Here is a 16248-nt window from a genome sequence, read left to right on the forward strand (position 1 = left end):
AAAATCATATGTACCCTAAACTAGTACCAACAATACTGCCACCCTATCCCTTAGTTTCTAAAATGGGGTCCCTTTTTTGGAGTTTCTACTCTAGGGGTGCATCAGGGGGCTTCAAATGGGACATGGTGTCCAGCAAAACCTGCCTTCCAAAAACCGTATTGCATTCTTTTCCTTCTGTGCCCTGCCGTGTGCCCGTAGAGCAGTTTACAACCACATATGGGGTGTTTCTGTAAACTACAGAATCAGGGCCATAAATATTGAGTTTTGTTTGGCTGTTAACCCTTGCTTTGTTACTGGGAAAAATGGATTAAAATGGAAAATTTGCCAAAAATTTTTAATTCTGAAATTTCATCTCCATTTGCCAATAACTCTTGTGGAACACCTAAAGGGTTAACAACGTTTGTAAAAATCTGTTTTAAATACCTTGAGGAGTGTAGTTTATTAGATGGAGTCACTTTTATGGAGTTTCTACTCTAGGGGTGCATCAGGGGGGCTTCAAATGGGACATGGTGTAAAAAAAAAAACAGTCCAGCAAAATCTGCCTTCCAAAAATCGTATGGCATTCCTTTCCTTCTGCGCCCTGCCGTGTGCCCGTATAGCAGTTTACGACCACATATGGGGTGTTTCTGTAAACTACAGAATCAGGGCCATAAATATTGAGTTTTGTTTAGCTGTTAACCCTTGCTTTGTTACTGGGAAAAATGGATTAAAATGGAAAATTTGCCAAACAATTGAAATTCTATCTCCACTTGCCAATAACTCTTGTGGAACACCTAAAGGGTTAACAACATTTGTAAAATCTGTTTTGAATACCTTGAGGGGTGTAGTTTCTTAGATGGGGTCGCTTTTATGGAGTTTCTACTCTAGGGGTGCATCAGGGGGGCTTCAAATGGGACATGGTGCCAAAAAAAAAGTCCAGCAAAACCTGCCTTCCAAAAAACGTATGGCATTCCTTTGCTTCTGCGCCCTACCGTGTGCCCGTACAGCAGTTTACGACCACATATGGGGTGTTTCTGTAAACTACTGAATCAGGGCCATAAATATTGAGTTTGGTTTGGCTGTTAACACTTGCTTTGTAACTGGAACAAAATTATTAAAATGGAAAATCTTCCAAAAAAGTGAAATTTTGAAATTGTATCTCTATTTTCCATGAATTCTTGTTGAACACCTAAAGGGTTAACAAAGTTTGTAAAATCAGTTTTGAATACCTTGAGGGGTGTAGTTTCTAGAATGGGGTCATTTTTGGGTGGTTTCTATTATGTAAGCTACGCAAAGTGACTTCAGACCTGAACTGGTCCCTAAAAATTGGGTTTTTGAAAATTTCTGAAAAATTTCAAGATTTGCTTCTAAACTTCTAAGCCTTGTAACATCCCCAAAAAATAAAATATCATTCCCAAAATGATCCAAACATGAAGTAGACATATGGGGAATGTAAAGTAATAACTATTTTTGGAGTTATTACTATGTATTATAGAAGTAGAGAAATTGAAACTTGGAAATTTGAAATTTTTTACAAATTTTGTGCAAATTTGGTATTTTTTTATAAATAAAAATTTCTTTTTTTGACTTCATTTTAGCAGTGTCATGAAGTACAATATGTGATGAAAAAACAATCTCAGAATGGCCTGGATAAGTCAAAGCGTTTTAAAGTTATCACCACTTAAAGAGGACCTTTCACTAGAATAAAACATCTAAACTAACTATACAGACATGTAGAGCGGCGCCCAGGGATCCCCCTGCACTTACTGTTATCCCCGGGCGCCGCTCCGTTCGCCCGGTATAGCCTCCGGTATCTTCATAGTTAGGCTCCACCCAGGGGAACCTGCCGGCGTCTCATTCTCCCATGCTGTAGCGCTGGCCAATCACAGCGCTCAGCTCATAGCCTGAGAGAAAAAAAAGCCTCTCAGGCTATGAGCTGAGCGCTGCGATTGGCCAGCGCTACAGCATGGGAGAATGAGACGCCGGTAGGTTCCCCTGGGTGGAGCCTAACTATGAAGATACTGGAGGCTATACCTGGAGAACGGAGCGGCACCCAGGTATAACAGTAAGTGCAGGGGGATCCCTGGGCGCCGCTCTACATGTCTGTATAGTTAGTTTAGATGTTTTATTCTAGTGAAAGGTCCTCTTTAAAGTGACACTGGTCAGATTTGCAAAAAATGGCCTGGTCCTTAAGGTGAAAATGAGCCTGGTCCCTAAGGGGTTAAAATAATATATAATTCTTAAAAATTAAAAATAATAATCTTGATCTATGAGGTGGAGGTCCATATGAAGCAGGAGTTTGAGGAGGCGGTGGACATAGCGGTGTAGGTGGAAGCGGCGGTGGAGGAGGACGAAGTAGCCAACACTGGTTTTAATATATTTTTTTTGTTGTTTAAATTAGGGTACACTCCAAAACAGTGGGAAATATCAAAAATACAAACATGAGCAATTGCGCTGTAGTATAACAATGGCTGGTTAGTGCCGGTATACATGTCTATTCTGCACAAGGTACGGACAAGTCCTGAGGGATCCATGCCTGGTTCATTTTAATGAACGTGAGCTTGTCCACGTTGGCTATGGACAGGCGGCTGCGCTTGTCTGTGATGACGCCCCCTGCCGTGCTAAATACACGTTCAGATAATACACTGGCTGCAGGGCAGGCCAGCACCTCCAAGGCGTAAAGGGCAAGCTCAGGCCATGTGTCCAATTTGGAGACCCAGAAGTTGAAGGTGGCAGACCCGTCATTCAGTACGTGTAGGCGTGTGCACACATACTGCTCCACCATGTTGGTGAAATGCTGCCTCCTGCTAACACGCTCCATATCAGCTGGTGGTGCTGGTTGTTGTGGCGTGCTGACAAAGCTTTTCCACATGTTGGCCATGCTAACCCTGCCTTCTGAGGTGCTGGCGGTGCCCCAGCTGCGTTGGCGACCTCTTCCTCATCCTCTGCCTTCACCTTGTGCTTCCACTGTGCCCCCGCTGTCAGATGGGAATGCCACCAGCAGCGCGTCTACCAGCGTGCGCTTGTACTCGCGCATCTTACGATCACGCTCCAGTGAGGGAATTAAGGACGGTACGTTGTCCTTGTAACGGAGATCCAGCAGCGTGACCACCCAGTAATCAGCATAAGTTAGAATGTGGGCAACTCCGCGGTCGTTGCGAAGACACTGCAGCATGTAATCACTCATGTGTGCCAGGCTGCCCAGAGGCAACGAAAAGCTGTCCTCTGTGGAAGGTGTATAGTCTGTGTCCTCTGTATCCCCCTATACACGCACCAGTGATGGCCATGAGCTGGTCTGGGTGCCACCCTGCTGTGAACATGGTTCCTCATCCTCCACCTCGTCATCCTCCAGAACTGTGCCCTGGCTGGACAATTGTGTACCTTGGGTTTGTGGGTGCAGGAACCCACCCTCGGAGCCACTTGGGAATGACTGGCCGGAAACCCTACAAAATGATCCCTCTTCCTCCTCCTCCTCCTGTGCCACATCCTCTTCCATCATCGCCAGGAGCGTTTTTTCAAGGAGACATAGAAGTGGGATAGTAACGCTGAGAACGGCGTTATCGGCACTGGCCATGTTGGTGAAGTACTCAAAACAGTGCAACAAGGAACACAGGTCTCGTATGGAAGCCCAGTCATTGGTGGTGAAGTGGGTCTGATCCGCAGTGCGACTCACCCGTGCGTGCTGCAGCTGAAACTCCACTATGGCCTGCTGCTGCTCGCACAGTCTCTCCAGCATGTGCAAGGTGGAGTTCCACCTGGTGGGCACGTCGCATATGAGGCGGTGAGCGGGAAGGCCAAAGTTACGCTGCAGCGCTGACAGGCGGGCAGCAGCAGGGTGAGAACGCCGAAAGCGCGCACAGACGGCCCGCACTTTATGCAGCAGCTCTGACATGTCAGGGTAATTTTTCAGGAACCTCTGCACCACCAAATTCAGCACATGCGCCAGGCAAGAGATGTGCGTCAAACCGGCTAGTCCCAGAGCTGCTACGACATTTCCCCCATTATCGCACACCACCAGGCCGGCTTGAGGCTGACTGGCACAAACCACTCATCGGTCTGTTGTTGAAGGCCCGTCCACAGCTCCTGCGCGGTGTGGGGTTTGTCCCCCAAACAGATAAGTTTTAAAACTGCCTGCTGTCGTTTACCCCTGGCTGTGCTGAAGTTGGTGGTGAAGGTGTTACGCTGACCGGATGAGGAGCCGGTAGAGGATGAGGAAGCGGAGTAGGAGGAGGAAGCAACAGGAGGCAAACTGAAGCGCCCTGCAATCCTCGGTGGTGGAAGGACATGCGCCAAACTTCTATCCGCCTCAGGCCCAGCCGCCACTGCATTTACCCAGTGTGCAGTTATGGAGATATAACGGCCCTGACCGTGCTTACTGGTCCACGTATCCGTAGTCAGGTGCACCTTGCCACAGATGGCGTTGCGCAGTGCACACCTGATTTTGTCCCCCACTTGGTTGTGCAGGGAAGGGAGGGCTTGCCTTGAAAAGTAGTGTCGGCTGGGCACGATGTACTGTGGGACAGCCACCGCCATAAAGCTTTTAAAACTATCCGTCTCCACCAGACGGAATGACAGCATTTCAAAGGCCAGTCATTTTGAAATGCTGGCATTCAGGGCTAGGGATCGCGGATGGGTAGGGGGGTACTTCCTCTTCCTCTCCAGCGTTTGGGAGAATGAGAGCTGAACGCTTCCGTGTGACATTGTGGAGATGCTTGGTGACCCAGGTGTTGGTGTTGCTGGCAGATCCTCTGTTTGCGGGGTGCCAGGTGGCACTGTCACTCCAGAGGTGGATGAAGAGGCCGCGACTGCAGCAGAAGAGGAAGCAGGAGGAGCCAGAGACCTTTCTTGGTTTTTGAGGTGTCTACTCCACTGCAGCTCGTGCTTTGCACTTGTTGTGGAAAAATTATTGTTCGCCGTATGGTCGCCATCTATCCTATGGAGATGTGCAGATTCGTTCGCGTTCGCATCTGTGCAGAGACTTTCGCACGATGGTCTGGTCGTCCTGACCTGTAGCTGATTTGTGCCCGGCCTGGTATTACTGCAGGATACCAGTGTCATGGCGCCGGCTGAGGCGGGAGGGATGGGGACCGTCGAACAAAGGTTTCTTCATCCACGAGGATAAGCGCGGCAATGGAAAGGGCGCGAATAAGTGCGCGAACATAAGTTCGCACGATCATTCACATCTTCGCCAGCCAGTCATTTCATACCATAACCTGTCTCCTCATTGGTCATGATTGTAAGACCGCCTTCCATCTTCTGGTATAAATAAACCACGCCTAGCCGTTGGAAGGAGGCACATTATTGGAGCCTACTTGAGAACGTCTCTGTGATGTTATTTTGGAGGAATTGCGCACACATCGACGCACACTAAACCAATGATTTCCCGATTGTACTTCTGGCGGTCGTTTTCGGTTGTGAGAAAGAGACAAAGGAGCACACGGCGATATCAGTTGGCGAGCACAGTTAAGGAGATAATTTTTTCCTCCGTTATCAGCAGAGCTTAAAGGAGACACAGCTTAATTTTCAAAAAGCTGAAAGCGCCGGCATAAGGTAAGAAAATCCTTTTCCTCAGGCCTCATGCACACGACCGTTGTTGTGTTCCGTTTCGCAAAATGGGGTTCCGTTGTTCCGTGATCCGTTTTTGTTTCCGTGTGTCTTCCTTTATTTTTGGAGGACCACCAGACATAAAGGAATGCAAAAAAAAGTCTAAGACAGGTTTGCCATGCAAATGATAGGAAAAAACAGACGCAGACGCGGATGAAAATCTTGTGTGCCTCCGCGTTTTTTAGCGGTCCCATTGACTTGAATGGGTCCGCGAACCGTTTTTCGCGAAAATAATAGGACAGGTTAGATTTTTTTGACGGACTGGAACCACGGATCACGGACGCGGATGGCAAACGGTGCACTAGCCGAGTTTTCAACAAACCCATTGAAAATCAATGGGTCCGCAGAAAATCACGAAAAACAGCGCAACGGACACGGAATAAAACAACGGTCGTGTGCATGAGGCCTCACTCTCATTTTTGAGAAAGATTTGCTCTTTGTGAATTAAAATCGGTGTACTCCAATCTGCTGATATCAGGAAAGAAATCTACTGAAAGAACCTTGTGGTGTATGTGGTTGATGTTTTTCCAATAATAGCTGCCCAGATACTTGTTGCATATTTGCATAACTGTTGTGGGGGTTTCTCAACTGTAAAGGGCGGGTCAGTGCTCTGCTGGGACAAAAGGATCTATGGTGGGAGATCCAACAGAGGGCTTTGTGTGTAAGGTCGGGTGGTTATAGTTTAACACCACAGCAGGCAGATATTGCCATCAGTATCTAAACAGGGGGTTTGTTGAGGTACGTGCTTTTCTGTTGTGTCATTTTTGGTGGATCTGAGTTGATTGTACAGAGATTGTATGGTGAGATTGTGATGTGTGTGCTGAGCAGTACAGAGTATTGTGTTTTTGTTGTAACTTTTATATTACTGTGATTTTGTAGAGACGACCATTTTATTTCCCATTGTGTGTGTGTGTGAAGGCCATGTGAGTTTGTCGGCCATTTTATTTTCCATTGTGTGTGTGTGAAGGCCATGTGAGTTTGTCGGACATTTTATTTTCCATTGTGTGTGTGTGTGAAGGCCATGTGAGTTTTTCGGCCATTTGATTTTCCATTGTGTGTGTGTGAAGGCCATGTGAGTTTGTCGGCCATTTTATTTTCCATTGTGTGTGTGTGAAGGCCATGTGAGTTTGTCGGCCATTTTTTTTTCCTTTGTGTGTGTGTGAAGTCCATGTGAGTTTGTCGGCCATTTTATTTTCCATTGTGCATGTGTGAAGGCCATGTGAGTTTGTCGGCCATTTTATTTTCAATTGTGTGTGTGTGAAGGCCATGTGAGTTTGTTGGCCATTTTATTTTCCTTTGTGTGTGTGTGAAGGCCATGTGAGTTTGTCGGCCATTTTATTTTCCATTGTATGTGTGTGAAGGCCATGTGAGTTTGTCGGCCATTTTATTTTCCTTTGTGTGTGTGTGTGTGTGTGTGTATGTGAAGACTGTGGGTTTGGCAGACATCTTGATTAGTTTGGTTGTGCCCTAACTGTTGTATTGTTAAAAACTGTTTCGGAATATAGCTCTCTATATATATATATATATATCTCTATATATCTCTCTATATATAACAACACAATTCCAGCAGGTGTGAACAGCACAGCAGTATAATACGATAGCGGGTGCCAGCGGCTGATGAAGCGATCCAAAACTTCAAAAATACCAAAATCCAAGAAAATCCACGGCACTTCCTTACGTAAAATAAGTAATTTATTCACCAAACAGCAACGTTTCGGTTCGCACACTGGAACCTTTCTCAAGCAGTGATACAAAAAGCGGAGGTGCATATAGTGTATATATAGCATGTTACATCTCAATTAATCAGTGAACATAATTAAGTATAAAGCATGATAAATTTCATAAATTCATGTGTAAAGCCAGATAAACATGATTCAAAAATTAATATGATACATGTGCAATCTGTATGTGACACAAGTATATATCCCAAAACATATTTTAGACAAAAATACAACTCTAAATCATATTTCATTCTAATTGAGGTATTCAACAATACCCAGGTGATCATATACATACATAATTAAAAACAATAGTTGAGCGCTTATGACCTGATGGGGATCCGAGCAACACATGGGGATCTGGCGTGGTGCCTCGATAACTGCGCCTGCGCGTCATTACATTATCTCTGGCCCCCAATGTAATGACCGGCGTCACGCACAGGGAGGAAAAAAAGGGAAAGCCCTGCCGAAGGGAGAGGGAAAGGTGGTGACCCCTAACTCACCTTGCGGCTGGCACCTGACTGCCCTGACGTCCCTAGACGGGTTCCTCACCCGTGCGGCGATCACGTGCCTAAACCCTGGCTTTCCCTAAAATGAGCCCTAGATAGTGAACGGGCCGGTGGGATCGCTAGTCCGCACCACTATCACTAAGAGGGAAACACCAGGGAGAGGACAGACAAAACAGACAAACACATACACCCAGGTGGGCGATCACAATAGACCACAAAGGTCCAACAGGGATCCGGAGGGTAGCGTACTGGACCAACTACGAGAGAACGCAGCAACACAGCTCCAGAAGGTCAGAATAGATGTCCAGGCAGGAAGTTCTATCTCTGGCAACCAGAGAAGTGTGAGAGAGGATTTATAAGGAGGTTTGGGAGTGCTGGATAAGGAACAGCTGAGGAGAAGGAGCTACGGATCCCTGAGTGAGCCAAAAGGGTTTGCAAAGCAAACTCAGAAAGCTACCATAAGGAAAACAGCCCTATCTTAAATAGAGCGTGCAGCCAACCGCTGCGACTTCCTGACCCCGGGTATAACGGAGTCAGTCGTGGTTCTCGATACCCTCGTGACAGGAAGCTAGGGGCAATGCAATGGCAGATCTGGCTGCTAAAGAAGGAGCCCTAGACCCCCCTCCCCTGACACTAATGCTGGCTAAACCCGCTGATGTGTCGTTGGATGAGTTCAAGAAGTTGCAGGCTCAGACAGAGAACTCAGAGAAGCGGAAATGGGCAGCGTTGGGGACAATGGAGGGGGCTGATAAGATCTAGGGTCTCGGTGGTAAGTGGTGCTTGCCAAGAGTATTGTATCCAATGATGGCCCATTTAGCTCACTACCCCAGTCCCCAGTCCAAAACTGTCATGTGTGCTCAAGTGGAAGAGTACTGGATAGCTCCAGGATTCTCCACCACAGCCACCAAATTTTCTAGTGCTTGCCTGGTCTGTGCTTTACACAACCCTGGAAGACCGGCTATAACCCCAAAGAAACATTCCCCAAAACCTGAGTACCCTTTCCAGAGAATCCAAACTAATTACATCAACATGCCTAAGAGTGGGCCCCATGAGTATGCTTTGGTCTGTGTAGACATGTTTTCTGGATGGCCGGAGGCTTGGCCCGTTAATAAAGCTAATGCCACAACGACCGCCAAAAAAATACTTTCTGAGGTTGTCTGTCGATGGGGAGTACCCAAAGCCATTGAATCCGACCGGGGGACTCACTTTATGGGACAAGTTTTCAAGGAGATATGTGAGGCTCTCCACATCAATCAGGGTCTCCATACTCCTTACCATCCCCAAAGCAGTGGCAAGGTGGAGAGACTAAACGGTACTATCAAGAACAAGATCTCTAAGGTCTCTGCCGACACGGGTAAACCATGGCCCGAGTGTTTGTCCATTGCTCTCTACTCTGTGCGCAATGCACCAAGACGGCCTCATGGGCTGTCCCCATATGAGATTCTGTTCGGGAGTAGACCAAAGACGGGGTTGTACTTTCCCCAGCAGCTGTCATCTTTACATTCTCTGACAAGGTATGTGCAGTCTCTTCAATGGGAACTCCAAAAGATACACCAGAGAGTTTATGAATCTATTCCTGATCCAGAATCTATAACTGGTTTGCATTCCATACAACCAGGCGATTGGGTGGTCGTTAAAAAACATCAGCGCCAGCGACTGGAGGCGAGATATACTGGGCCGTACCAGGTTCTACTGACAACACCAACCTCCCCCAAGGTCGAAGAACGTGACGGATGGATCCACGCCAGCCATTGCAAGAAACTACTGGACCACAAAGCGCAATGATCAGGTACCTCTTATTCCTTTATTTTTTCTGTCTAATGCACTTTGGAAATTGTTATGAGGAGTCACATCCGAATTTGTTATTCAGAATGCATTTGCAGTTAGCAAAGACGGCAAATAGATCCAACTGCTGGGTGTGCTCAAAACCACCTCTGAGTCAGAGCCTCCCGGCCATGGCGGCAGTTCATGCCCTTTATGACATCAGGGTGGGCATGAGAAAAATCAACCCTTTAGGTAAATCTATGCAGCGTCACCTATCCATAGAGTTCAACCACACATTCTTAGATGGTAACGTCACTTATGGTCTTGATTTCAGCCCTGAGACTTGTAGTAGGCTTAGTAGACCCGTGTGGGTATCCGGTCAATTAGGGCGACCCCAGATTTGTTTTAATATCAGCTCTGGATTTGGAGATAAGTCCATGGGTCGGACCGAATGCCCATCTGGGATCACTGTCCAGATCGACCATAGAATCCCTGACCGTAACAACCTAACCACCAGACACGACTATATCTGCTGGAGGGGAGGGTGTGACATTCCATCCAGCTGTTGCTCAACTCCTGTAACCCGGAACCCTAATGACCTTTGTGTCTCTCTAACTGGGCCCTATTACTTCTTGTGTGGGCAGGCTGCTTACAGAGTCATTCCCACGAATGCTAGAGGGTCATGCTCCTTAGTCAGGTTAGTCCCCGCCTCTTACATTGCTGATGGTCACGAGGATCTGATGGTGCAGAGGAGGGTGAGTATGGGAAGGACTAGGAGGGAGCTGTTCTCTGCAGGGGACCGTGTTTGAGCATGGTTTCCGGCATGGACTGGATGGGGTATAGAACTTATGAAGCGGCTGAACAAATTTTCTACCATAGTGGATGAGATGTTCAACGAGATAGTCGAAGCCATGAGAGAAGTCTCCTCCGAACAGAGACAGTTAAAAACTCTTCTCCTCCAGGAGAAGATGGCTCTCGACTATCTTTTAGCTGAAAAGGGGGGTTTCTGTGAATTCATCGGGGAGGATTGCTGCACCTGGGTGGAAGATACTGGTGACAAGGTTCAGGCCCATCTAGATAGAGTTAAGGCGTTACAGGGGCAAGCACGTGTGATTGAAGATGAAGGTTGGAACCCCTTTAAAGGTCTGGGGGGCTTCGGTGATATGTTGTGCTCTATAGGATCGTGGCTTAAGGAAATAGGAGTGTATGTCCTGTTACTGCTGTGCTTTCTATTTATTTTCTATGTGGCGGTGAGAATGACCTGCTGCTTGATGAATCGAGTCGCCAGGAGCCGTTCAGAGGACCACGTTATGATCGCAGAGAACCATCGCCTGGAGCAACCGGATTCTTACTCCAGGAGGACTAACCCAAGAAGAACCACCGCATTTTAAGGAACCGTCGTGGAGATTCACCCTTCCTTTTGAAGGCATTTCTTTATTAGAGACACATTAGAGACTTTTCACTGTCACCACCCTTGCCGGACGTCGCGGTCAAGCAACCGAAGAGGCCCAAGAATGATAGGCCAGGTCCTTCTTGTTAGTTCATCTGTAGTGTAGCATGTTCACCTTTACCTTTAGAGGTCTGGTTTGAGTGATTGTAGTATTAGGAAGCCACTGAAATGACGACATATGACGAAAAAGGGGGGAACTGTTGTGGAAAAATTATTGTTCACCGTATGTTTGCTATATATCCTATGGAGATGCGCAGATTCGTTCGCATTCGCATCTGCGCAGAGACTTTTGCACTATGGTCTGGTCGTCCCGACCTGTAGCTGATTTGTGCCCGGCCTGGTATTACTGCAGGATACCAGTGTCATGGCGCCGGCTGAGGCGGGAGGGATGGGGACCGTCGAACAAAGGTTTCTTCTCATTGGTCATGATTGTAAGACCGCCTTCCATCTTCTGGTATAAATAAACCATGCCTAGACGTTGGAAGGAGGCACATTATTGGAACCTACTTGAGAACGTCTCTGTGATGTTATTTTGGAGGAATTGCACAAACATCGACGCACACTACACCAAGGATTTCCCGATTGTACTTCTGGCGGTCGTTTTCGCTTGTGAGAACGAGACAAAGAAGCACACGCCGATATCACACTTAAATGCCTGGTCATGCAGGTTGTGCTCAGGTTGAGAACGTTTATGCCTCGCTTCAGGCTCTGATTGCACAGCGTGCAAACCACTCGTGTCTTGTCGTCAGCACATTGTCTGAAGAACTGCCATGCCAGGGAACTCCTTGGAGCTGGCTTTGGTGTGTTTGGTCCCTTGCTGCGGTGGGCAGTAGCAGGCGTACTGTCTAGGGGACGGCCGCTCCGCTTTTGCACCCTGCTCCCTCTTCTGCTGTGCTGGTAGCTCTGTGCGACCACCGCCTCTTCCTCCGAACCACATAGGTCACTCACATGACCTTGATTCCATGTGGGGTCGAGGACTTCATCGTCCTCCACATCATCTTCCACCCAGTCTTCACCCCTGCCCTCCTTGTCGGTCTGCACACTGCAGAAAGCCCCAGCAGTTGGCACCTGTGTTTCGTCATCATCCGAGACGTGCTGCGATGGTCCTCCCATGAACTCATCTTGAAAGATAAGTGGTTGGGCATCGGTGCACTCAATCTCTTCCACTTCTGGGGCAGGGATAGGTGCATGGCCCTGGGAAACCCTGCTAACAGAGTCATCAAAAAGCAGAAGAGACTGCTGCATGACTTGGGGCTCAGACTGCTTGGCTGATTTGCAAGGGGGTGAGGTGAAAGACTGATGGACATCGGCTGCAGGTGCCAACTGTGGTCTTTCAGCAGGAGACTGGGTGGGAGACAATGTGAAGGAACTGGATCCACTATCAGCAACCCAATCTACTATCGCCTGTACTTGTTCAGGCCTCACCATTCGTAGAGCCGCATTCGGCCCGACCAAATACCGCTGCAGGTTCTGTCGCCTACTCGCACCTGAGGAAGGGGTTTCACTTGTGCGTGTAGCTGGCACAGATCGACCACGTCCTCTCCCTTACAACAGGAGCTCCACCAGCAGCACCACGACCGGTATTTAACGCTTGTATTGGACTGTCACAAATGCAGCAAAGGCCCCAAATGTAGGGTCTTGCACAAAATGGGTGTTTTCTTAATAACTGCAGTATTTAAAGTTTGTATGGGACTGTCACAAATGCAGTACAGGGCGCAAATGTACTTTTTAGCAAAAAAAATAATTATTTGTCCCCACAGAATCTAACAGATGGATTTACTTGGATTGTACTTTACAGAAAAAATGTGAATATGTCACCCCCTGGGTCCCTGAACTCACAGAACGATTCCCTATATTATTTTGCCTTCCCCTGGCACATATGCAGTGCAGGTGCACCTAAAAAATGGGTATATGTTGCCCACTGAACTAAAAGAACAGGGTTAAATTATTGTCCCTGGCACATATGTAGTGCTGGGGCACTGAACTTGCACAAAATAGCCGCCGACGCCCACCTAACTAACAGACTGCTAAAAGTTATTTTTCTGTGTCACTGGGCTCAGGGCGGGGTAAGAAGATTGTGCACTGCACCCACAAAACAAAATCGCTGTGGATCGCAGAGTTAACAAGTTCTGATATCAGATAAATTCTGTCCTATCCTCTCCCTACACTAGTAACAGCAGAGTGATGTGCAGCGCTACGGGACTGCAGCTTATATAGAGCCTGGGTCACATGCTGCACTGACCAATCACAGCCATGCCATTAGTAGGCATGGCTGTGATGGCTTCTAAGGGCACAGAGTTAAACGCTTGTTGATTGGCTGCCTTTCAAAAAGCGCCATTAAATCGCCGAACACCGAACTCAAACTTTTACTGAAATGTTCGGGTTTGGGGTACAAAAATCTTAAAGTTCGGGTTCGCTCAACCCTAGTTAAGAAATCTTTTTTTATTTTTTTTGGGGGGCAGGGGGTGTTATTGTGCCGTCATGGTGGATTCATGGAAACTGAATTACTGGCAAGTCTAATTCCGGCTTTCCATTTCACCACCATGACGGCAACCAATTAGAGACCTAACTGATAACTCTAAATGAAGGGATGACTATGGCCTGAAGGACTTTCCATCCAAATGATAGTTCAGAGGATCCTGACAAGTCTAATCTGTAATGTTTCACAAAACGCGTTCATACTGGACCAGGTTGCGGCCCTACAAATCTGCTTCGGCGAAGCACCAGCTTTTTCTGCATATGAAAATGACTTGGCTCTAGTGGAATTGGGCAATTGAGTCCCTGAATCTTGTAGCAATCTGAAGTGGTCTGTTTAATCCATCTGGCGATGGATGCCTTAGATACCATTTTTCCTTTATTTGCACCCGAAAATTGTACTAACAAGTTATCCGCTAATCTGAAGTCCTTTGTGACCTCTAAATGTTTTAGGACCGTTCTCCTGACATCCAGGGAATGAAATTCTTCCTCTTTAGAGTTTTTAGGATCTGTGCAAAATGAAGGTAGTACTATCTCTTGGTCTTTATGGAAATCAGATACTACCTTAGGTAGAAAACCTGGGTCTAACCTCAGGACTATTCTGTCATCCCGTATGGTAAGATAGGGTTCCCGGATAGGGAGGTCTTGTATTTTCCCCAGCCTCCTGGCCGATGATATGGCTATGAGGAAAGCAGTCTTGTGAGATAGAAACTTAATGGAACAGGAAGGGACTCGAGGTCTAATTGAAGGTTTTAATCTAGATGCAGCTTTGATGAATCTTTTAATCCATCTATGGCGAGCCAAATCAGTATCAAAGAAAACGCTCAGAGCTGATATTTGAACCTTCAGGGCAGAGGGTCTAAGGCCCAACTCCAGGCCCCTTTGAAGAAACTCAAGAATCTGCTGAATATTAGGTTCTGAGTGATTGGGTGTGATTTCTCCTACCCAGGAACAGAACTTTTTCCATATCTTTAGATATATGGGTGATGTCACCTTCTTCCTGCTTGCTTTCAGAGTGGATATAACTTCCTCTGATAGACCCTTGCGTTTCAAAATGTCGGATTCAGGGTCCATGCCGTTAACTTGAAGAATTCCGGACGAGGATGCGTGATCGGGCCCTGCGTCAGAATGTCCTTCCTGGGGGGTAAGGATCCATGGTTGTTGTGGTGATAATCTCTTCAGCTGTAATGGAGGAAAAGCGTAGGCAAGATTCCAATCCCAGGTCTGAGAGAACGCGTCTATCGCCTGGGGCTGGTCCTCGGGATTTAGAGAGTAAAAGATTGGAGCCTTTGAGTTGTCCCTTGAGGCAAATAGGTCTATGGATGGACGACCCCATCTTTTTACAATCATGTTGAAAATTTGTATGTTTAAATACCATTCACCCTCAACTACTTTTTTCCTGCTTAAGAAATCTGCTACATAATTTTTGCTTCCTTTTAGATGTATGGCTGGAAATGGACTTTACTGTACAGTCCTGATCAAAAGTTTAAGACCACTCGAAAAATTGCAAAAAATCATATTTTACATTGTTGGATCTTAACAAGGTTCCAAGTAGAGCTTCAACATGCAACATTTTTTGAGCATTCAATTAAATGAAAATAACGATTAAACTGAAACAGGCTGTTTTTCAGCTGATCCAAATTTTAGGACCACATTCCTTTAAAAGGCCAAATCTGTGCAAAGATGTGGATTCATTGTTATTTTCTGTCGTGTTGTGATGGCAAAGGCAAAAAAACTCTCCCTTTTTGAACGTGGTCGGGTTGTTGAACTGCATAAGCGGGGTCTCTCACAGCGCGCCATCGCTGCTGAGGTGGGACGCACTAAGACAGTCATTTGGAATTTCTTAAATGATCCTGAGGGTTATGGAACAAAAAAGTCAAGTGGAAGACCCCAAAAAAATGTCACCAGCACTGAGCCGAAGGATCCAATTGGCTGTCCGTCAAGACACTGGACGATCCTCGACCCAAATTAAAGGGATTCTGTCATGACATTTTAGGCCTATAACCTAAACATATGGCCAGGTCCCTACTAATAACCTGAATCCAAAACTGTCCTTATTAAATCTGCCTGTGGCTCTATTAGCACATAAAACAGGTTTTTATAACCCGACATTCACCTACCTAAGGTGTCCAAGGGGACGTCGCTTCATACAGTGTGCCCGGCTGCACCCATCTCCGTCTGGTGCCCAGCGCCGCCTACCCAGTTGAAATCGCCACCCTCCCTGTCTATAGCGCCGCCTCCGCAATCGTCCGGTCCCTCAGGTTATGCCTAGTGCGCACGCGCGGGATCTGGCAGAGGGACCGGACGATTGCGGAGGCGGGCGCTATAGATAGGGAGGGTGGCGATTTCAACTGGGAAGGCGGCGCTGGGCACCAGACGGAGATTGGTGCAGCCGGGCACACTGTATGAAGCGACGTCCCCTTGGACACCTAAGGTAGGTGAATGTCAGGTTATAAAAACCTGTTTTATGTGCTAATAGAGCCACAGGCAGATTTATTAAGGACAGTTTCGGATTCAGGTTATTAGTAGGGACCTGGCCATATGTTTAGGTTATAGGCCTAAAATGTCATGACAGAATCCCTTTAAGGCCCTTACTGGTGCTGACTGCAGCCCCATAACCATCAGACGGCATCTGAGACTGAAGGGCTTCAAAAACAAAAAATGTCTTCAAAGACCTCGTCTCCTTGAACGCCACAGAACTGCTCGTTTGGACTTTGCAAGAGAGCACTAAACATGGGACATTCAAAGG

This window comes from Bufo bufo, chromosome 3 (genome assembly GCF_905171765.1).
Source record: "Bufo bufo chromosome 3, aBufBuf1.1, whole genome shotgun sequence".
Lineage (NCBI taxonomy): Eukaryota > Metazoa > Chordata > Amphibia > Anura > Bufonidae > Bufo > Bufo bufo.